The sequence below is a fragment of the Mauremys mutica genome, chromosome 9, assembly GCF_020497125.1.
Source record: "Mauremys mutica isolate MM-2020 ecotype Southern chromosome 9, ASM2049712v1, whole genome shotgun sequence".
In the NCBI taxonomy this organism is placed as follows: Eukaryota; Metazoa; Chordata; order Testudines; family Geoemydidae; genus Mauremys; species Mauremys mutica.
This window is the reverse complement of record NC_059080.1, coordinates 28179075-28204261: the sequence shown is the minus strand read 5'-3', so window position 1 is coordinate 28204261 and position 25187 is coordinate 28179075. Positions and strand designations below refer to the sequence as shown.

Sequence of the window (25187 nt, the reverse complement as noted above, 5' to 3'; positions counted from 1 at the left end):
ATTGGTAAGTATTTGCACATATTAGGCACTTAAATTTAGTTCGGGAAGCAAAATACAACATATGTAGGTGCTCAATCCTTCCAAGTCTGAAATCATCCTGGAGCACATATATTATATAATAAAAACTCTTATCCAAAACAGGAAATCATGTGCAATTCTTGGAAATGTACATTTGAACTTCAGTGAAACTCTCTGGAAAAGTCCTGTCCATCTTAGACACTCTGAGGTCTGCCAGTATGATGACACATTCTACACATTTTCTCTTGCTGATGAGAAGAGTCAGATGGCTCCTGTCACCAAGAGTAGTCAGTAGGCAATCTCAGCATTTCCTGCTTAGGGAGCAGTCTTTATATAACTGACCTCCCTGTGGGTGTAAACCTGAAAGTTGCTGATGACTTTTTGGCCTTATTGCCCAATAAGATGTGCAGGAAAAGATGAAACATATAATTGGTTCAAGTGAAAGAAGTGCAATAGACACAAGAAATGGTGCTCTGGTATTTTGCGTCTTCACTGCATTGTTAGCTCAAAGTATAACTTGAGTGTTGCCCTGAATCCCATTCACACACACAAATCTCTAGCTCGAATTAAGTGATGTTTTAAACTCAATCTGGCTGTCCCATGAATGGGTTGTGGGTTGAAGCTCCAGTGCTGCTGATTCTTGAGCTAGTAATGCCGTGGAAACTCAGCTACTCTGTGCAGCTGAAGTGTAGTTCTGCAGTGTGAGAGCTCTTTCTTGAGCTAGGTTAACGTGAGAGGAGTAAACTTGAGTATAGATAATTTGAGTTAACACAGGAGTGAAGATAAGCCCTGAGTTTTTGTTGCCATTATTGCAAGATTTCTGTGTGCAAGACTAGTGCAACAACGATGCAGGGGGAGTGTCACAATGAAAGTAAGATGTGACTAAAGGAGACAGCAGCATCACATATTCCCCCTGCTAGTCCTTGTTAGAGACAGTTTGGGGTTTTTTGCCTAATGCTACTTTAAAGTATGCTATTCACTTTACCAGTGGTTCTCAAACTGTGGGTCGGGATCCCAAAATGGGTCACAATCTCATTTTACTGGAGTCTCCAGGGCTGGCATTAGACATGCTGGGGCGTGGGGGCTGGGGCCAAAGCCCAAGGGCTTCAGCCCTGGTTGGCAGGAGGCTCAGGTGACAAGCTTCCCGTCTGGGGCAGAAGCCCTTAGGCTTCTGTTTTGGCCTCACCAGGCTTTGGAATTGCCTCACACACACCTAGTGCCACTGGGCTTGGGTGGGCTCAGGCTTCAGTCTCCCCTCCTTGGGTCGTGAAATAATTTTGTTGTCAAAAGGGGGTCACAGTGCAATGAAGTTTGAGAACCCCTGCACTATACCTACTGGTGTGGCCAGGGTGCAAGAAAGATACAAGGAGGGCCAATGTGCACATCTGGTCTTGACAAATGGTGAGGCAATTTGGTGCAGAAGACCCTAACTATTTAGAAAAGAAGTGTCCTGCAACTATTTAGAAAAGAAGTGTCCTGCAACTATTTTTGCCCAGAAGATAAAGGAGTGCAATGAGGTTCACATGAAGTTGCCAACTGTCAGCCTGAAACAAGCTATGCAGGGGGATAGCCACAACTGTCTGCACTAGTATATGAACAAACCAGCAAAGAGATTCAGAAGACAGTTTCTGGCATGTTAGACTGTATTGTTCCTGAGCAGTTGTTCATAACATAAGCATCTATTTGCATTTTAAGGATAATTTAGAAATATATACACTCTGACAGTCTCCAAGGACCACTGTTTTAAAACAAATTGTCCTTGTGTAAAATTAAGTAGTTTGGTGATACATAGTTCCATTCGTGTTTCCCTTTCTGCAATATGCCAGAGTTTCAGGAATTGTATATAGCTCTGGGCAACATTTTACCACTATTACCCTCTGGGTCAGATGTTATTTATATAAGTGAAAGAGAGAAACCTTTTTAACGTCCAAGTCCTGTGAGACAATAAACAATGAGAGATGAGGGCCTCAGATGAGCATGTATGTTAAAAAAAAATTATACTTAATAGAATCAACTTTGTGTTATAATTTACCTTTGGATGCAGTAAAAGGTGAAATGTTACAGCAGCAGATTTATAATTAATACTTTGTGATATATATGCCAACCAGTGCAATTTTTCCCCATATCTAATGTTCAAAAGACAATAAACTCTTTTTAGTAATTACCTGACAAATGATAATACCTGTTTTATGTTTTGGGCGGAAAGGTAATGCATTTGACAAGTCTCTCCTCTGGCACACTAAGCCCAATTTTATAATGACCCTGCTGTGCATAATTTGAAGAATACTACATTATTAGTGTCCACAGCAAATTTCATGCTGCTGTTATAAGTACTATATTGTACAAGAAATATACTTCTTTCATTCAGGCACAATATACCCATTAGGAGTAATACACATGTATTAAAAGGGGACTATATATTAAAGTATCTGTTCATTCCTGGGTTCTGTCTGTCTGTTGCTTACTTTTCCTCTAGTGATGGAACTTTTAAAACCTGTAAATTCTGGGATGGAAACTCAAATTCAAACAACACTGTGAAAATTGTATGAATCATACACTCTGTGTATATACCATCTATGCTAATTATTAGTAGCAGAGAAGAAAAGTAGCACAGACCCCTCAAAAAGCAAAATAACTTTCCTTCCTCCCACCCCTGATTTTCTGAGAAGAACCTATCTGCACAGGGCAAAGAAGCCATATCAAATGACATCAGCCAGATAAAACAGAAACGAGAGAGAGAGCGATGATGGAAATTCGCATAAAATCTATTCTGTGATTAAAGGTATTATAAAGAAAAAGGAGAAGACAAACAGAGGATTGCCTGGAGTTCTCCTATGACTCATGGAAGTAGTCACATGACCAGGCCAGACTGTTGTAATCTTTGTGAAATGGCAGTATCTTCCCCAGTATGCTTATCAGAAACAAAGAGAAAAAAGAGAGGAATAACAAGCAAACAAAAAACAACATGCTTTCTTGGGTGTAAGTTCACAAAAAATGAGAGCTAGATTTTGTGGCATTGGTTTAGATTAGAATTTAAAAGACCTGACTTCTCTAGATTTCATAGGCTAATTAAATATAAACTGTGTGAAAAGCACAGACAAAGTAAATGTGCAGGGAATATATGTAAGCAAATTATGTATCTGCAGTAAATGCACAGTACACAGTATATGTCAAATTTGCTATTCTGAGAGATTTGTACAGGACTAGAAGGAAATAAAGCAGTGAATTTTACAATTAGAACATTAATGTCCTAGAATATATGATAAATATCTTTGTACAGAGAATGGTACTAAAGTAATGGCCCTTAATTCTCATGTTGTAAGATTACACATGAAGATCCTAATATATGAATGGGAAAATATCCCTTTACACTATTTAATAACATGCCACAACAATTATTCTGTTAATTGATACTGCATGCACACACGCAGTTCTAGATCTAAAAATGCCAGTCCACTGCGGATGTATAATAAGCAATTATTTTCAGCTCCTTGATGGAGATAGGTTATATTAACATTCTATTTAATTATATTTTCTGAGATCCCTTTTCTCCGATGCTTGTTCTAACTCCATTATCTTAAAACCAATTTTTGCAATGAGAATCTCTTGATCTTCCAGAGAATCTCTATATATGGGGCTCGTGAGCCACATGCAGCTCTTTTACAGTTAAAGTTCGGCTGGCGGAGCTCCCCACACCCTCCCCATTCTCTGCCTACCAGACTGGGAGGGGAGGGGAGGCTAGGTGCTTCTGCCAGAGATGACTGCTGCCTGCTGAGAGTGGAGAGGCACAATTTAAAGGTTTGGCACCCCGAACAGCTTCAGTCTTGCCCCCACAGGCACGCCCCACCTCTTACCCTCAGTGGCCACTCTCTGCAGCTTCCAGGGGTTAGCTCCGCGTGGAGAGGCAGAGGCAAACAGCAGGAAGCTGCAGGAAGGGGCTGCTGCTTTAGCCACAGCTCCCAACTTGACAGCTTCAGCAGCTGCCATGCAGGGATGGGGCCCGGCAGCACCATGTGCCTGAACCAGCAAACCCTGGCAAAAATCAGGTGAGGGGGATGTGACCCATGTGCCTTCCCCCATGCATCACCTCTGGCAGCAGTGGGGCTGGGTTCAGGGCTCTCGAACTTCTGAAGATTGTGATATGTGGCTCAGAGGGTCAGTAACTTTGGCCACCCTTGCTCTATAACCCAACAGCTGCTGTTCTTGGTGTCTTATAATGGCTAAGGAGATATGTTGCCCATATATGAAGATTTTCTAGCTGGAGATTCAACATACTGCTGAGAAGGAGAAGTTCGCCTTTAGAAGATGGAAGAATTGGCAACCCTCTAGCTGGATTTGGTATCCTGTGATTCCCCGTACTAATGTGATACTATGGATGAATGGTGGGCAGCTGGTTCTTCATTTCACTGTTATTCTCTATATTGTGGTGCCTAAACTTACTTGACCCCTTCCCCACATGGTGTAATGTGTTTACACCTGTTGAGGCATATTCCTTTAATTTTGTATCTGTTTGAGATTTGCATTTTATTTGTGAAAATCATCACATGTGTTTTGCAGGGTAACAAAGTAAATCAGAAAGACCCTTCTCTCTCCCATGTCCTTGAAGGCTGTGTCTAGGGATCCCTTCAACTTCTCTGGGGGGAGGAGGAAGAGTACTGATCCTCCCCTTCCCCCCCCCCCCATTGGGATGGCCTTTTGTTCCCCACACACTGAGTCAAGGTGGCTTAGGGTAATTTACGTTGTCACAGACCATCAGGCAGTCATAGGGGGGTGGGTCGGGGGGGGTGGGGAAATTCCTCCTTCCTTGCTGGCTGTCTCAGGCATCAATTCCTTTGTTACCTGCAGAGTGGCTCTAACCTTCCCTTCTCTCTGTCACTACTACATTTGCAGCACAGAAGTGAGGGTACCCCCCTCACAACTGCTTTGTGACCTCCCCCTATAACCCCCTTTTGGGTCGAGACCCCCCCACTGTTACAACACCCTGAAATTTAAGATGTAAACGTCTGAAAATGTGAAATTGGCCAATTTTAAATCCCTCTGGCTGTGAAATTGACCAAAATGGACTGTGAATTTGGTAGGGCCCTAGCTATGAACAGTGTATTTCCAGCAGTCATAAATACAGCTCTTTCTAAGCAAGCACATTTATTCATCAGGTAAAAGCATTACAGAGAAAACAAACAATAAACGTTCCTGTATGTGTGCTACAGAGTTCACCTGTCAGTCCTAAGGGCCCCAGTAAGCTAAAGTGCTTCCAACCCTTCTGCAAAAGTTGAGACCTCCGCTTCGGACAGCAGGTCCTCTCCATTTGCTGGATCAGAAAAAAAGGCCCTGAGTCAGTTTAAACTCAGGCTATTTATCCAAACCACCCACTGTTTTTAGTTCCTGGAGGAGCTGTGGTAGTCCTCCCCCACATGGAGTAGAACACAACCATACATAAACTTAAAACAGTCGACCACAAAGATACTGCATGGGTTTGCAATATCTGTCACAGCCTTGACGGTTCCTTTCCAAATGAATAGGCTGTTCAAACACAATGTTCTAGGATTGTCTGTCGGTTTTGTATTTGATGTCCCCCCACAGAAGAGTCTTAGGCTGATGTGATTTAAAAAAAAAAAAGCCAACATTGAAGAAGGCTGCATATATGTCAATCAAACAATGATACTTAGCACAGTGCTAGCATTTATGTTATGTAAATGTGGGAGAATCACTGTTCGAGACAAGCTGCTACAAAGCAGGTAGTGATTTAATGAAAAGCAAAAAGACTGAAAGGGGTTTGCCAGAGCCCGGTGTGATGTGAATGTTAACAAGCCCTCTTGCATCATCAGCATCCCTGCTCTTCATCCTGCTTTCCCTCCCCTTCTCCAGCCAGCTTGAAACCAGGGAATTACACTCTAAGGAAAACCCTTCAACTAAACTTATAATTATTCAAAACAGAATCAATGCAGCACAGTTAATCAGATTATTAACTGAATTAAGTTTTATTTGTATTATGTCCACATCTCCTTTGGAGACTGGAGAAATGCAGCATATGCTGAAAATATATTTGTATTTTGAAAATTGTTTCCATTATTAGACTCAAAAGAAAAGCAGATTTTTATGATTTCTATATACAGATATTTATTTAGAGTGTGTTTTTAAATAACTAAGCACCAAAAAGTCCTTTTATGTGGGTTATTCTTACAGATGGGACTGAAAACTGCAAATTTAGACTCAAGGGGCTTGATTCTTTTTATATGCGAGTAAATCAGGAGTCACCTCCCTGAAATAAATAGTTTATAGTCATGAAAAACCAGTATCAAGTGAAAGGAAATCAGGTTCAAGGAGTCTCTGCCTGATCATTCCCTATGGGACAGGGTCTGCCTCCCTACAAAACAGGCAGTCACTGGCTTACAGCCATGGAAACCTACAGATATTCTGAGATACACAGGAAGAAAGAGCTAACCACTCAGAAGTCTGTACCTCAGCACAGCTTCCTGACTCTCCCATGGCAGCACATCATCTGCTTCAGAAAGTCTGCAGAATTCACTTAACCCTTTCCTAGCAAGATGAACGCCTTTTAACAGGGTGCAAGAATTCAGGCACACTCTGCCAGCCTGCTACAGACTTGTTCACTGAGGACCAGATACTGTCAGCCTTACTAACATTGAATAGTATCTTATTATGCAAGTAGTCCCCATGATTCTGAATGGACTACTCAGTATATGAAACTGAATGATATAGTTATGACATGGTCTAGGACTAAATGACATTGTTTAACTGTGAAGCACGAGGAATTAAAAGTGCAATTTCCTTTATCTCTAATGAGAGAGAGAGAAATTCTTCTGCTTCAGAATGAGGTTATGGGGTCAATTCTTCTCTTGACCATACAAGTGTACTCCAGTATAAATCTATTGACATAAATGGAATTTCTCTTGATTTACGCTGGTGGAAGTAAGAGAAGAATCAGAATCTGTATTATTAAAACTGGTTTTCTGTATGGATGTATTGATTATCTCTATCTATTCCAGTATATATTTGCTTGAATACGTATGAATATTAATGAACTGCTGATTTAACTTCACTATGTGATGACATTTTTTTAGAAGATGGCTTGGGGTCCATTCCTTGTTGTCCCCACTGTTTGCCAGTAGCAATGCTATGTAGTGACTACTGTAAAATACAAAGTTGTATCTATCCTGTAGTGCTGGTGTGAGGCTGAATTCATTAATATTTATAAAGGACTTTGAGATCTTCAGATAGAAGTTGCTATATAATGTCAGAGCAATCATTTATTATCTTGCAGACATCGATAGTCAATAACCGTGTTCTTAAGAGCTTTGACATATTAGATACATTTATTGTGAAAGATTCATACACTTGAGTAATTGCCCACATTCTGTCATATACCCCTAGTCAAATGAAGATTTTAAACTCAAAAATCTATACTTTCTACTGTCATATTCAGTGTAATACCCAGAAGTATAACTTGGCTTTTCTATTTTAGAAACTAGGCTCCATTTTAGACAGTTGAATTATTATAAGGAGGGATCTATAAAACCACTATTTACTAATAATACATGGAAAAGTGCTGGAAGCAATTTTTTCCTCTAAAGCTAATCTGCAATATGAGTAGGAGACTATATCAGACTCCTAGGAATAATTTTCACACAACCCTATTTAAAATAATGACGGACTAACACGGTCAGGCCATTTCAGTCTCCATATTTAGGTTTCATTAAAACAAGCTTTGGCAAAACCTAAGATGAACACAAATGTTTCCATTTTTTAATGCTAATGAAATAGTTTTCATGTAAACATTCCCCTGCAGTATTTCCAGGCCAAACACTGCAGCAAAAGGAACTCGTTTAAGCTATTTTCATTCTCCAAGTTAAGCGAAATGCAAAAACTAAATATGTGAAAAGTAAATTAGATTTGTACAATTCTTTACATGTAATAATCCAAGGTAGTAATAGTGACACAGAAATTTAATGTTTTAATACAACTGTTTGAGCTTTTAACCTGAGTGTCTCTTTAATATATGTAAATTGACTCACACAATTATAGCTGTTTAAATTCCCTCTGTGTATATGTTATAACCATAAACTACAAACTCCAGAGTATTAACTAAGCCCCTTTAAATAAATATATTTCATAAGAATATAGATATCACAGTATAATTAGTTGGGCTGCTTGTCAAGCTTACTCATACAAATACATTAGAGAGTAAATCCTTGAACATAGGGGATTCCATGATGATTCAGAGAGGCCATTACTATAGGCATAATTTGTCCACCAACAGTCCTACCTTAGTACTTGGTTGGTTTTCATTTGAATGAGTAAATGCAATACCTGGCATCATGTGCATGTTGTAATCATTTTTTATGTAAACTAGGTGCATATATAAGTAAAAGTTTATTCCTTTTACTTCCTTGAGCTTAGTATGTAAATATTTACATCACATATACAGTCTAAGTCCATAAGTGTACAATGATTCTGGCAAATATATACAATCCAACAATGACAGTTTCTATAAAAACAAATGTTTACTTTAGTTAAATAGAGGCTTTATTGAGTCAAACATTTTATAACTGAAATGAACTAGTTGCGAGTGACCAAAAATGAAAAAGTGGAATAATCTGAAAGGGCCAGATGTTGATACTCTTCTCATGCTGGTTTGTACCTTACTCTGAGTAGCCCTGTAGAGGAATTTACTGGGGAGACAGGAAGGAGAAGGAAGTTTTGCCATAAAAGCATCTTGCTGAGGGTTGAACTGTAACATTATAGTCTAGCCCATAGTAAGGGGCACCATGATGTGTGCTATCCTTGGACCAGCCTGGCAGGGAGATTGAGCCCAAGTCACATTCCCCGTCATGGACTCCCTGATGCTCAGAGAAGGGAGTAAGATGCAACAACGTATATCTCCTGGCACACTGGCATAATTACACCACCAGGTGTGTTGTGGGGATAAAGTCAAGGACCCACCCACTTCCTGTATTGCTGCACAAGGAAAGCTGTAACCACTCTGTGGAGTGGTAGATACAAACAGCATTTCAAAGTTCCACACAATATTAAGAATGTTAATACTAGGTAGAATATATAACAACTTAATTTTAAAATTAGATTTCTAAGTGATAGCTATGCTGCATAGGTCAGTTCCTAGGCTCACAGAGGATAAATGGGTAGCACAGAAGTTGTTGAGGGTATGTGTGATACTGTATACCAAACTTTCTTTCATCAATACCCAGACACTCCTCTGCCTTGAAAAGCAACTCAAACTTAGGAAGCAACAAGACTGGGTCTTCCATTGGCTAGAAGGGCCAAGACGAGGACATATAGCCAGTCAGGCAAATCAAGAACACTTGCCTGCTTTGTCTAAGGAGGAGTGCTGGGTGAAGCTGAGACAGGAGAGAAGATTCACAGTCCTAACCCTGGGCCCAGACCTAATATCAGACTGCACCTTCATTTAACTGGGACCAATCCGTTACTTTTGTTTTGAAATTTAAAGGCCCAGGTGGCCAATTCTTTAAGTTTAATTTTAATTCACTATTGGAGGACTAGTGAAAACTCACAGCATGAGACGCCTTGCTCCAGGAGAGCTGTCACAGAACCATTTGGCCTGTAGGATCTTAACTACTGTTGCAGATGTTGAGGAGAGTTACGAGAATGTGAAGTAAATAGGTTAAAAACTAAACAATAATAATCTTGTTTCTGGCCTTGCTTTTAGTTTAAACAGGCTGAATAAGCAAACAAGAGAATGCACCCCCTTTTCACTCTCTCCCCCTCCCCACCCTACCCCAGCTGGTAGCCTTGAAGATCCTTAAGGGGCTAATGGAGCATGGAGTTGCTATGGCAACCAAATAGCTGGAGGGGAGGGAAGGGTGTAAAGAAAAGATGCAAAGTCTGCAAGAAAGTGACCAGGGCCAAAAGTAACCCCGCTCCTTACCCCTCCTATCAGGTACAAAAGAGGTGGTCTTATCAACCCCAGACTCAAAACCCCCCAGAAAAAACATGACCATATATTGGAAGGGGTGGTACCAGGGGAGGGGCACTACAAGTATAATTAAATTTTCCAAGAAGAGGGAGGAGAAGAGGGAGCTCTGTCAATGTGCAGAGCTAGGGGTCAGGAGAAGAAGAGGGTTCTATCGATGTATAAAACAATAGCTGGGGAAGGGGGAAAGGAAAACTCTATCAGCATATAAAAATAAGCCCAGCTGATGTAAAGGGCTTTGGAATATGGTTAAACTCTATTGGTGTATGGAAATAGCCCAACTGGTGTAAAGGGCTTCAAAATATGCTGGCTTGTTTAGCCCCAATAAACCCATCAAATTGCCTGCAGACTGGACTCTGGACTGTTATTTTCTGGCGAACTGTCTGGGAACTGAGAAGGAGGAGGGAGCTGGATCCTCGCCAACGTCAAGTAAAGACCCCAGCTTTTCTTGTGAAGGAGTGACAATCTTCTTTTGTAAACTGAGCACATTTATGTGGAATCAATGAGACACAAAAACTATAGAACTTCTTGTCCCACACCCCCATGTCACTTTCAGAGTTGAACTGCAGCTTCACTACCTGAACTGCATATGTAAATGTGGTGTTTTGTGCATGCAAACGGACATGCCTGCAAATCTTGCAGGCACATTAATGAGGGCAAACTGACAGGATGGCCCTATGTGTTTTGATTAGACATTGTGACCCTCATGATGCAGCTGACCTCCTAATGATATAGATGGAAACTGTGTTCATGAATCAAGATCAATATACAGTACTATCAGTTACTTTTATTTTATTTTGCAGCTTTAAACATTATTATATATTTTTAAAGACAAGTTGGCCACGCTTTTCAGCACCAAATGCCATATTGCTATGGCACCAAGTGCTATGAACCCAAGGGATGTACCTATGGTGGTTGATCTTAAAAAACCTGCCAGTTTCCTAGATCAGGGTATCTCAGTACTTGTAGCATTCTGTATACTTCCTTATATCTTCACCTAGTGAATACTGCAAATACATGGGCAATACTTAGTTATCTAAGGTAACTAGCTAGTTTTTTAGATATGACTATGTTAGTATAGTGCATTTGGAAAAAAAACAAAAGTCAGATATTTTAATGTGTCAGGAAGGTAAATTTATCTGTTCCTCTTCTGTGTTTGTGTTAGTATCTTAGAATCATAGAAGATTAGGGTTGGAAGAGACCATAGGAGGTCATCTAGTCCAACCCCCTGCTCAAAGCAGGACCAACCCCAACTAAATCATCCTCGCCAGGGCTTTGTCATGGGTTAGAGTTGTCTAGGGTTAGGATATGCATCTTCATGCATATTAAAAGGAGTTGGGGTAAAATCCTAAAGTCTTCCTTCAGGCAGTGACTTCAGCAGGAACAAAATAGAGATAATAATACTTAACATTCTTTGCAGCATGCTTTGAGACCTCTGGATGGAAAGTGCTATATAAGAGTTAAGTTTATGATTAGACATGAGTAAGAACTTCAGGATTTGGGATGTCTTTATGTATTTGTAGTGCCACTAGGTATATAAATGTTAACTCCTCTCTATTCCATATGAACAGTGAATTAGAATATAATGGTGGTTCTTCCTCACAGGAACAATGCCTTTTTATAAATAAAAGATGTAATGCTTGTAAAGTAATAATTCCTAACAATGCAGATTACATTTAATTGTAAAACACATTCAGAACTCTGAAATATGGTACTGAATTAGTGGCTTCAAGAAGGAATTGTGATCATCAAAAGGAAGAGGCTTCTGTGGGGTAGCTAGGAGGAAGAGGAGAAGGTGAGGAAGAGGGGAAATCTTCAGAATTCCTACAGTCAATTGAAAAAAGTTGCCGCAATTTTTCCATTCAATCAAATTCCCATTTAAAAGAACTCAGTAATAATACTGGCAATCACTAGCTAACATTTAAACTGAGTAACCTATAGATCACTTTTTTCATTTACTGTATGTAACAACTAAGTTTTTTAATTAGCTGCCAACACAGTGTCTCGACTTTGGGTACTAGTTGTTCATAGCGCCAACCTAGAAGTTGGGAGCTGCAGTTCCTGCAAGAATTTCCTTTCTTTTTATTTACTTTACTCTGAACAAGTGAAATTTATATTTAAGTCTTCAAAATAGGGCTTAAGTGAGATCTGAGTGGTACATGGGCCCTCTGCATAGGGATAAACTTCAGCCAATGTGAGAAAAACGGATACCATTGCACTTCATACCACTTCATATAGTATGTAATTGCAATGCATGACATGTGAATCCCATTATAAGGATCACAACGAAATAGGTGCTTTGTAAGACCCCTGCAGCCAGGTGTACTGCCAGCAAGGGGTAGGTATAGTAGATACTGAGAAAGGGATGCTGCATATGCACAGGCCATGTTTTGGACATGATTTTCCTGTGGAGACTGTCTTTGCATGTTCAGTAAGTCATGCCTTCTACCAATTTTATGCTGCTATGGTGAATTTAGAAAGTCAGTAAAGCCATCGATATATTGTCCTCTTCCGGTCATTTAGTGTGGGTGTGGAGCATTGTGTTCCTTGTAACTAGATTCAGCAGTGTGGAATGGTGAGGTGATTGGGTTACCAGTCATGGTTCAGTATGGACAAGTGTAAAACAATTAGTTTTGGCAAATACAATCAAGTTTGGGAATATTTGCTAAATTTATCAATTATACCTTATGAAAAACAAATGAGTTTAATACTTATACTCAGCATTTATAAGTGTTACATTATTAATTATTATTTGAAAGGGCTGCTTTGCTCAGTGTTGCAAATGACAGTCCTTGCCTGAACGAGTTTAGTCTCATCAGTTTACAAACATTAATCAGAACTCCCTAAGTGAGGGTGGGGGAGAGACGGGGGGAATAACTAGATAATTGAAATGATCTCTGTAGTGTACAGTAAGATCTTTTAAAAACAAACAAATTACCATAATAAAGAGGTGATAGTTACTGGATAAGGTACATGTTAGTCCACCATCTGGATGTAATCTATATTATGATAGAAGATTTAGTTTCATTTATCTATCTCTAATAGTAAGTACTTCACAGTTTTAAAAAACAACAATGCTTTGTACAACAACAGGTTAAGGCATTCTTACAGGAATTTCAAGGTGAAAATCCTTTAAAAAATTATGGGAATATTATTGTTGACTAACTTTAGCTACATTACCAATAAAAAGAGACTCAATTAATTTAGAGTCAAAGGAGTTACACAGGTGTAAAATCACAAAGAGGCCAAAATAATTACTATTATGGAGAAGTCTTAGAATGAAAACAACAATGCTAACCTTTCTATAGGTTTTTTTTTACATCTCCCACAGAGTTTAACAAAAAGTTATATGATAAAAATTCTATAAAGTTTTCTAAAAAGCTATAGAAATGTTATCATTCTCCTAGATTCTATAGTTTTAGAATAATTTCCTAGAATGTTACTGGTTAAATCTCTATTTCATTTTGTAAGTCTTTTTCATATGGATGATATTTAAAAGTGTGTGTATATTTCTTATTAATTTTACTTAGTACAAAGATCTGACATTTTTAGGAGAAGAAAGAGGACGTTTATCCCAACATTTCCTTTTTTGTTTTCTCTTAATCCCACATTCTTGTTTTTTATCCTACTCTTCAACCTCCTCTAGATACAAATCTAAGTGTCTGAACCCTTTACACATGGTACAATAATTTCAACTCTGACATGATAGCAATATTAAATATTGACAGTAAGGATTTATCCTCACACATTCTTTCCCATTCACATACCTCTTCAGTGTGATATTTCAGTTTAAATCAATGGGCACCAGTGTCTTACTCATATCTAGCAATTTCAGATTTCTAACTCACTGAGTGACCTGCGCTTAGGATAATTAGCATCTTTCTTATGCTGAACTGACAGCTACCTGAGAAACAGCAGGCATTCTCAGTGTCAATAATGCTATCCAGCCCAAGGCTTTTTCTGTAAATTTATAGAATAAATAGGGTCTGCCGCAAATCAGATTTGTTGAATAAATTGTGAAAATATTTTACAGTTTTACAGAATCAAAGACCAAATCAGAACAACAGAAAAGAATGGGGTATTAATCTTATGCCTTACCAAATATGGCAGTGTTAGGCAAAAAGCCATCAACTGTAGTAGTAGTAGTAGTAGTAGTAGTAGTACACAGTAGTTCCCAAAGGCTCCGATCATGATCAGGGCCTCATTGTGTATGTACAGTAATGAGAAGATAGTAAGAGACAGTCCATGGCCCAGATCCACAAAGGGACTTAGATGTAGGAATGCTCAGCATTGCAATGCCTAACATTTAGGCATCTAGCCATCCAGGAGAATCCACAAATCCTGTGTTAGGCTCCCTATGAGAGTGTGAGAGAGAGAGAGAGAGAGAGAGAGAGAGAGACGCCCGTCCGGGGAGTCACCAAAGCTAGCCCATAGCAGATGCAAGAAGAGAGGCATGTCCTAAGCCCTGCCATTCTCTGGCTGGGATCAACATCCGGAAATCCTATCCTGAAGTCAGTCACCTTATGCAACTAAGTTGTTTCTTGCAAGAAAGGCAGTGGTGCCTGCCTAACAACCAGAGCCGTCCCTTGGGTAGGGCGAATTGGGGTAACCACTCCTGGCCCCACACTTTGGGGGGCCCAATGGGCCGGTGCAATTGGCCAGTTCGGTCAGTCCTGTAAGACATAGACGTGGGAACTAGGGGTGTGGGGAGTGCTGCAGCACCCCTGGGCTCCTGGTTGCCAGCCCCATGTGACTGGGGTCCTGGTGACCAGCCCCACACGACGAGGATTCTGCCCAGCTGCCGATGCTGAGCAGGGCCCCCAAACCAGTGGGGGCTAATTTGTCCTGGGCCCTGCTCCCCCCTAGGGACAGCCCTAATAACAACACAAAAAACAGGTGAGAAGGTGGTGGCAGTGGCCTCCTATATAACCTTTATCCCTGTGGCTAGGGGACTCACTGAAGAGGTGGGAGATCCTGGCTTCATTCCCCCTTCTGCCTGATGAGGAGAAGGCATTTGGGGGGTTTCCCACATCTCTAGTGAGTGCCCTAACCACAGGGCTATAAAGCCATTCTCACTTTCTGGCCAATGTATATAACTATTTAATCAACAGCACAGAGTCAGAAACTCTCATCAGAATGTCATATATTCCAGTGGTTAGGGCACTCTCCCGAGAAGTGGGAAACCCATGTTCAAATATCTTCTTAGTCAGCGAAAGGAATTGAAGAAAAGTCTCCCACATCCTGAGTGAGCACTCTATCCAGTGGGCTAAATTTTATATGGGAGGCCTCCAGCCATTTTATGTGGCGTTAGGCATGCGTGATTAGGCCCACAGGTGAGATAGGTGGGCCACCAGCTACGTTCATCGGAGCTGAGGGTTGCATTGGGGCTTAGATGTGAGATAGGTGTCCAAGCACCTGCCTGAGGCAGCAGTGTTCATGCCCAGAGGCAGAAATTAGGTGCATACAAAGTTAGGTGGCAGCTGAGTGGGGTTTTGTGGATCACAGTAGTGTCTAAATCTAGGCTTTAGGCACCTAAGTCCCTTGATGGAGCTGGGCCCCTTGTAAGATCTTTAGAAAAATCTAAACAGACAAGATAGACAAAGGGTGAAAAGGGAACCAGGGGAAGTGACTTGCCCAAGCCCACACAGCAGATCACTGGTAAGCTAGGAATAGAGCCCAGGTGTTTGGATTTCTACTCCAGTATCCTATCAGCTGGACTATCCTGCCTCTCGTCTTCCCACCCACTTACAATTTTTTTTTCATTCATTAGCTAACTGCTAACCTCTTTCCATCTGGCAAATGTGCACCTGAACGTGTCCGCTATGGATTATATGCCAATGCAAGTAGAGTCCAAAAGTATCAGTTCGAGTCTTGATAAATAGTAAATAACCCTTTCAAATGAGGGTTTGAAAGTCATTTGCCTCTCAACAACTCTGCCCCCATAGTAATGAACATTCTGTAAATAACTTCTGCTAATGGATATATAGACTTTTCCCCAATTTGAATGTTTAAAAACATGTGCAACGCTATGACAAGCAGTATAACTCCACTGGTCACATGCCTGCAGTGAAATGTGAGATATAACAGTGAAGGCTGAGAAACTTCAGTTGTGCAGGTAGCTAATATGACTTCACTTCCTGAAGGACTTTAATGCTGTCATAAAATGATGGTTTGGTTATATTTTTGTAACAATTAGCTAATGATTCCCAAACCATATGGTTATACCAGATGTCTCAATCTTTGTTAGCCAATCAAATTTCTCCCTTCATATGGACCATTTTATAGTACTCAATAATAATCAAAACCATTATTTTAATTTTCATCAATCAAAATCTTGACATAGCAGAATCTAATGAATAAATATACTCCAGATTTCTCCTTTATTTAGTGAGCTGTGTGTACAGAAATATTTCCTTTTATCCTGAAGACATTATTTTCCCAATGAAGCTATTGTCAGAGAGACAGCCCTTCTCATTTCCTGAAGCAGTCTCCATGTACTGTGGGATGGTGATGGTGATTCAGTTCTTGTGCAAGTGCCAGAAATGAAATGTTGATAATTTTCATGTAGTGCCAGTTGTAGTGGTGTTTCTGTTACCAGTTGCCATTTCCCCTGCATTTTACTCTGACTCCCTGTCCCCCTTTTCTATTATTGCTATCAATATAGTAAGATTCCAGGAATGTCACTGTGATGGGGCAGAGCGGCCCCGCACTGGTACTGCAGGGGTTAACCCTTCTTTCCTAGCAGAGGAAGCCACGCCCCCGAGGCTCTGCTGGGCATGCTCCAACTGGAGAACAGGTATAAAAGCCTACAAAGCTGTTCAGTCTGGGCTGATTGCTGGAGGAGAAGGAGGCATGCTGCTAGCTCCCGATGAGGCACAGCCTGTGCTCCAGGATCCTGAAGCCAGCCAAGCTGGGATGCACCCCCATGCCCAGACAGAGTAAGTCACAGAAGGGGAACAGACCAGAGGACCCCCTGAAATGGAGGACCCAGAGGTTATGGTAGGAAATGACCCAGGGGAACTTTAGAGGAAAACAGCATTAGAGCCACACAGAGGCTTGGCGTGTTTTGGGCAGATCCCCGCTGAGTCGGTGGCAAGGGGAACTTGCCACTACCAGGGCCCTGGGTCAGGACCTGGTGGAGACGGCAGGCCCAGGTTCCCCTACCCCTCCCAGCCACCTGTCCAACCACCCCTCCCCTGGTCGGGAGGTGGCCCAGCATGAGAATCATACGGACTCTGCCCATTGGGCCACATTACTCCAATGCTGGGAGTGATTTATATGGACCCTGGCCATTAGGCCACACTGCCCAGACATTTGGGGTGAGTTACATGGACTCCAGCCGTTAGGCCACACTATCCAGCCTGTGAGGGGGGAGATATATGGACTCTGGCCACTGGGCCGCACTGATTGGATGCTGGGAGCGATTTATATGGACTCTGGCCATTAGGTCACACTACCCTGACTAAGGGGTGATTGTGTGGAGAGAGGCTATTAGGCTGCATCGGGCCACCCACAGTGAGGCGAGCACATGAACTTGGGAGTGGTGACACCCCATGTCATCCCATCCCCCCCCCGCCCCAAAGGAGCAGTGAGGTGCCAGGCCTACCACAGTCACTCTGTGTCACTTGGAAGCCTAAAATATCTTCTGAGTCAGTGTGAAGTGAGGGAAACAGCTACAAGCATGGGTGAGAGCTCTTTGTTCAGCATCTCACCCAGTTCAGTCATCACTGAGCCTTGTGAGAACTAGATGGAATATTGGAATGCAAAGGTTTTGTGGCAGTTGGAATATGACAGTTGATCAGAGAAGGTGGGAGTAACAGCTCTGTAGGGTAATAAAGAGATGGTTGTGCCTCCAGCCAGGGGGCAGCTCTGTGCACAAACTTAGGGAAATGTACAAACACCCGTGTTGCTCGCTACAGCACAGCACATAGAAACAAAAGCCTCAAAATACTACTTCCTACATGGCTTGACTGCCACTCTGTCCCTGGGTATGTATTTACAAAAGAAAACAACCTAGCAGACAGCAGGATGATGATAATAGTTGTACATTTACATAGACCTTTTCATTTCCAAGGATCTCAATGTGTTTTAAAACATTTTATAAAACATCTACACAAGAATAACTTTATTCTCAACTGAAATGCAGCCAACTCTGGGCAGAAATGTGACAGCTGTTTAACAGGAGACAGCAATACAATGCAGCCTTTGAGAACAGGAATGCAAACTACCTTTTCCAGCTGAAAAGAAGTGAAAATGTAGGGAAGCACAAAGAGTAGGAATTTGAGAGCTCAGATGTTAACATCATTTTCTATTAAGAGTTTTTGTGGGCTGTTTATGGCAGCATACTATTAGAACCATGATTTTTGGTCATTTAAATAAGACTGCACTTTCAGTAACACAAAGACTGTACTGAAGAGTTGGTTTAGTATGTACTCAGAGGGGAAACTGTCACCTACTGCATCATCAACACAACTCTCTAAAGCACCTACAGTGATCACTATTATATTACCCAAAGTTACCACTACTTCAAGATTAATGCATTTCCACTTTATTATAGAAGACTTGAGCAAAACAGTGCTTACACTAAACATTTCCATCTGTATATAAGCTACTAGCACCTGTTTCACTTTTTTAAAACAAGGCCTTTTGCAATGACATGCCTTTCTGTTTAAATTTTATCAGCAATTATACCTGCATTTACCCCTAACTATATTCAGTAACTACTACTTCCTAGAATATTTTGCATTGCTCATGTTAACCTACTGCTGGGCTGAAACAGTTTATTGAGTTTTAGAACTGAATCAGCTAGTTAAAATACAAAAGCTGAAAGCATAAATTGCACAGAGGCAAAACAGAAGATAAATACTCCAAACAAGAATACCTTTCATCCAGTCTGACACTTGTTTGGACATTCACTTGCTAGCAGGTTCCATAACAACAGCCATCATTAGATCACTTTATCATTCACATCAAAAGCAGAACATTTATCACAGCATGACTGGGCTGCATTGTAAATTCTCTCATCTCTAAGGCAAGATAAGGCTTTGTCCCTCCAGGTTTCTCCTAATTACACTGCTTGATCAGTTCTATCAGCTCATCCATGGCGCACACACTGAATCTTCTGAATCAAGACTGATGTACTTCATATGCACTATTTTTACACTTGCATAACTATGTACTCATTAGATTGATGATCATAGACCAAGTCCAACTAATTGTATGCAAGCCTTAGCATGATCCCAACTAGCTCTAAAATTTTCTATCACCATGGAAGATTTGATAACAGATTGTCTTGGTTTCCTGATAGTTTATTGTACAAGTGCTATTGACTGTCATTCAGATTGCAGGCAAGATAGATGATGATGCATCCATAATCTTTATAAATACAATAGAAGTAAGAATCTCAGATAATGCACAAAGGACTGATACGGACAAAGATTGTCAATGTTTAGAAGCAGTGTTTCTTAAATGTGGCCACCTGAGGCCACCAGGGGCTTTTCATGTGTCCACAGCCTCCTGGGCGGTGTTGGGAAGGGGTGCGGGGGGGAAGCAAAACAGAGTTAACAAACATACAAATAACACTTTTGACAGAAACTTACTAGCTAGCAAGTCTCAAAAAGAAAAAGAAACAACAACAAAAAAGACAAGAATGTGCAAAGCACATTATTTGTTTCTATTCTGTTTAGGTCCAGTAAACAATAGAGACAATGGTACATTATTTTTATTATTGAGTCTGCAATAAAAACCTACATTAATAAATTACAATGATTTGGACATGTATATGTGCATATTTATTTGTTTTTCCTAAAGTTAATTAAGTATTTTAAGAAAAATTGTCAGAGCAGCCACCAGCAAGAGTTGGTGGCTGCACTCTGAGGCCACCAAAAATTTTCTTGTGAAACCCCTGGCTTAAAACATACCAAATGGACCTCAAAGAGGGCCAAATTCTGTTCTCAACTACATGCACAACATTAATTGACTTCAACAGAAGTCAGATGAATTCATCTGAGGGCAGAATTTGGCTTTATAAACTTGCAAATTAAGTTTACTGAGTAAAATTACCTATAGGAAATAAAAAGTGGTATGCCTTGACCTTCAGGCTGAAACAAAGTAAACTAAGGTTACCTATGATCTCCTTTTTATTTTTAGTATGTAACTTAGAAACCCTGCTTAGTTTGCAGCCTACAGAATTCGTATCTGCAGAGCTAGCTCTAATATGTTTTCATTGAATCTACAGGGTAATGTATGCCATTGATCCTGGAAGAGATGTGGCTCTCTCAGCTCAGAATGTGTCAAGTAATGCAAGGAAAGACAACAAATGGTAAAACAAATACCCCTATGAAGTGAGGCTGGGAACATCCTGTTTCTTGGGGAGAAACAACAGAATTTGATTTCATCCTGTAAACTTCTAACTTTATTTTTTTTTCAACCAGATATTAAGAGGAGTTTCTACTCTTACTTAACACCAGTAGCACTAGTAGAATAACTCCTGATTTACGGAGGTCTAAATGAAATCAGAATTGGACCTCAAATCTGGGATTTAAAACATTGATGCTGAGAGAGAATTTATGCCAAGACAGTGACACACATTCACTGCAGTTATTAATGACTAAAACCCAGCAAAATATCATGCATCAAGCATGTCTTTCCATGGGGACTGCACCTTGATGTGGTGGGACTGTTCATGTGCTACAAAGACCCTGAGAACTATGCCTATCGTCATTTTTCAAAGAAGTTATAGAAACACAACAAGTTAGCCCTTCTGAGAAACAGCATGCCAAAGTAATGGACTCTGTCTCAGCAGGAATGATGAATCTTTGTGCAAGCAATCAGGTCAAGGCTGAGATCTTTGCTAAAGGTAAAACAAACTATAAAAGTAGGTTTCTGGAACACTAGAACAATGGCTGCAATGACAAAAGCTTTGCAGGAGATGAAAGAAATGGATTAATATAATCTTGAAATCCTTGGAGTAAGCGGAAGTCAGTGGGACAGGAATGGATAAAAAAAAATTCAGAAATGAAAATAAAGTCATAACATATTTGAGGAGGCAATATGGCTACCATTGAGAGAGAGTAGCATTAATTATGATTTCCAAAGCTGAAAAAACACTTTGACTGAGAGCCAATTAACAGCCAGCTGCTCCAAGCTAGGTTTTAAACATAATACGTGAAAATGACAATTATACAGTGTTATGCACCAATAGACAACTCTGGTGATGAGATCAAAGATCAGTTCTACAATTGCCTACAAACTCTGGTTGACAATATTCCCAAGCATGATGTTTTCTTAATAATGGGGGGATTCATGGCCAAAGTTGGGGATGACAACAATTGAGTGGAGAAAGCAATGGGCATTGGTTCCCAAAATCAGAACTGTGAAAGACTGTAGATTCATCATGATTCACCGGGCCATCTTGAAGTGTTATGGTATTCCAGTAAATAATTAACTTTACCAAGGCTTTAATTGTGCAAACTGCACCTTGATATAAAGTAAACACAGAGTAGAATGAATGGTTTAATATAATACTGGTATCAATCAAAGATGCATTCTCTCACCCCTCCTGTTGGGCATTGATATTTACTTCATTATGAGAACAAGTGAAGATGAATACAACACAAGCATCACATAGCTTAACATACTAGAAGCTTTTGATGTTGCTGATGACATAGCTCTTCTAAATGACAACTCAAACAACACACAAGCAAAGACTGAAAGACTGTTTAGCATTGCACAAAAGACAGGCTTCGTAAGTAGTTATGAAAACAAAGCAAGCTAATGAAAACTCCAGCAACTCATAACTCAAGATTTAGGTTAGAAGGCAAAGAAATACAGGAGGTGTGTCAATTCACATACTCTGGCACTAACATGCATACCAGTGGGGATATTCATAAGAAAATAATTAAACAAAATTTGATAATCAAAAATCTACAACTTAAAAACCAAACTCTGAAACTTCAACTCAAATGTTATTTCCACTTTAATATATGGATGTGAAAGCTGAAAATCCACCAAAGATATAGATGTATGTCTAAATGCTTTCAAAAGCAAACACCACGTTAAAATACTACATCTTAAATTGAATTAATGTATAAGAAATGCTGAGATTTATCAGAGTTCAACTTCTTATCTCTAAAATTTATCCAGAAAAGAAGATGGAAATATCTGAGATACACATTAAGAATGAAGCCAGAACGTCTGCCTTGGCAGATGTGCCACATTGGGCAGCTGGAGGAACAAATAAAAGGAACTGACCAAAAGAATCTCTCCACTGAGCAGTACTTAGAGGGAAAACGTATGGTACTTAACAATAAAGAGGTCATGCAAAGAGTGACCCAGAACAGATGGGAATAGTGGAGCCTGGTTTGAGTCCTAAGCAACATTTGACATGAGGATTCAGATAAAACAAACAATTATTTGAGCAATTTAGTCACTAGTAAAGCATTCTCTGCTTGCTGAAAGCTAATAACAATGAGTTGGACATTTACATTGTACTATGAAAAAATATTGATGTTAATGAATGCCCCAAAATAATTGTCTATACTTCATAAAATTATAAAAGCAAGAGATGGCATAGACAAATTAGAATATCCAGTCCATCTCCCTGTCAATGCAGAATGGTTTCCTTTACCAGTGTATTGTCCAACCAAAGCTCCAAGTGGTGGGGTTTCTACCACTTCCCTTGGAAAACTGTTCCACAATTTGATATATCTCGCTGGCATTCAGTCAAAAATTTTCCTTTCCACTACTCATAAATAATCATGTATCTTTACCCTCAGTATTTACTTTATTTAGACATTTGTAAACTAGTGACAGGTAACTTCCTAATCATTGTTCATCCAAGCTCTGTATAATTAGCTTTTAATATTTTTCCTTATAAGACAGTTCCTCTAGTCCTTGATCACTTATAATTTGCCAATTTGTTTCTAGATTTGTATAGAAATAAGTTATTACATCCCTGCCCTGTGATTCCATGTATCTGCACATTAATACCAAAATTTGCTTTGACATTTTTGCAGACATATTCAACTGCAAACTCATTGTTGCTCATTGTCATTCTTAGGTCAGCAGACTTTTTCCTTCCCACTGAGTAAGTATTTTTCAGATTGAAGAATTTTTAGAAATGTAGGGCCAGAAGGGACCTCAAGAAGTATCTAATCCATTCCCCTCATACTGAGGTAGGATTAAATATAACTAGACCATTCCTGACAGGTATTTGTCTAACCTGTTCTTACAAATCTCAGTGATGAGGATTCCAAACGTCTCTAGGTAAATCGTTCCAGTTTAATTATCCTTATAGTTAGAAAATTTTCCCTAATAGCTAACCTAAACCTCCCTTACTTCTTGTTCTACTCTACTGGAGAGGGAGAACAATTGATCACTGTCCTCTTTATGACAGCCTGTTACATATGTGAAGATTGTTATTATATCCCCCCCTCAGTTTTCTCTAAGCATGGTCAGCTCTTTCAACATTTCATCATAGGCCATGTTTTCTTAACCTCTTTTCAATTATGTTGCTCTCCTCTGGACTCTCTCCAGTTTGTTCACATCTTTCTTAAAGAGCAGTGCTCAAAACTGGACACAGTATTCCAGCTGCTTTTTATTAATGAGAATGTAACTTTGGTGTTTTCTGTTAATGTTTCTAATTTCTCCTGGTCCCTTAGTGTAGCTGGTGAATTTTTAATATCTTCCCATTGCATCTTACTCACTAGATTTCTTCACTTCCCAAAAATTGCTTTCTTGAAATATAATACCTATGAATTGCTATAGTCAGTGATCCCATTCCTTACTATGCAGAATTCAAGTAGCTCACGGTTCCAAGCTTCCCATTATTCTCATTTTCTCTATTAGTTCTCCTTACCAGTGAATAGAAAATCCAAGATGGCTTCTCATCTACTTGTATATGTTCTTTCTGAGTCATAAAGTTGTCTTGTGAATAACTAGGGAGTTTTTCAATGTAGCCCAGCTGAAATCTGAACAGATAAAATTCCCCCACAGTGGCCTATGACTTAGGATACCCTGAAGATTAGCTCAGGGGTGTTCAGTTCCCACTCTCCTATGCTGGGTAATCCATAGAAGATGTCTATACGTGTTTTTCCTGTTCTGTATTCTATTGGGCCACATGCCCACTGCCACACATTCCTGCCTACTCTCAGGGGTGCACAAATAGACACCAAGGGTGAAACCTAGCCCCGATGAAGTAAATGGCAAACCTCCCATTGCTTTCAGTGGGGCCAGATTTAGACCCCATAGAGCAGAAGTTAGACACATCCTTAATATCCATAGTGATTTGTAGCAGTCAGTGTGGCTGTGCTACAAATACATCACAAAGTTGGCAAAGCTTTACAATGGGGGCTGTTGGAATCCAAAAACAGGTGGTGGTTTGAGCCCATTCTAATGAATTTTGATGCTATAGAAATACAGCCCAGATGCAAATTTATTTGTATAAAAATAATTTTCATTTAATCAGTCATTTGTGAGATACAGAACTATCAATGGTTTGCCAAGCACTAGAGCAAAACTTGCTGATAATGTCATTTAAAATGAATGAGTTTTGCAGACTGCTAATGCTTAATATGAATGTCTTTTTTTTCTTTTTTTGAAAACAAAATGTTTTGTGATAGCTAAGTTATTTGCATCTGAAAGATAGCAGGCACAGCAGCTGAGCTTTGTGTTATTTAGATCGTATCAAATGAATTTCATACTCAAGTGAATGTAAAGTTTATATGGTGGTAATAATTGTCATGGAAGGCAAGAGCCTGGCTGGAGAAAACTAGAGAGAAAGAAAAGGATCCTGTCACTCCTACTTTCGTTCTTTTATGCCTTGATCTCACTGAATTTGCTTGCTCATCTCTCCTCATTTCTTATCTCTCTCTAGTCCTTTTGGTGGTACCAGAGTGCTGCACATCTGCAAACCAGTAGAGCACTCCACTCACCTGGAAACACAAGGCCAGAGTACTAAACAAAACAAGGACTAGTCTCTGAATTCATGCTCAGTTCCCATCTGATCATGAAATAGGGGCAAGAAGCAAACTGGCTGAGAATAGCCTGAATAAGCAACAGAGGACAAGAGAAGCTGGGAGGAGATATGGTTAGGGTAATGAAGTGGGAGATATGTGGCATACTTCTGCTTCAAGTGGTAATTGTGGCAGGTCTAGTATGATCTCGGAGGCTGCAAGCTGATGGTCACTATTGCCCATTGGAG

The 25187-nt window shown here is 40.0% G+C and overlaps 1 long non-coding RNA gene across 2 annotated transcripts in view; it reads left to right on the top strand.

The window, feature by feature from the left end:
• Positions 1 to 22673, top strand: part of LOC123377891 — a 44427-nt gene extending 21754 nt beyond the window's left edge. Inside the window, exons 4-5 of one of the 2 annotated variants that reach the window (XR_006582379.1) lie at positions 20223 to 20306; positions 20419 to 22673. This is a non-coding gene — a long non-coding RNA (uncharacterized LOC123377891). Of the gene's footprint in view, positions 1 to 20222 lie in introns of both variants that reach the window. The other variant, XR_006582378.1, reaches the window with a different exon arrangement.
• The last annotated feature ends 2514 nt before the right edge of the window (positions 22674 to 25187 follow it).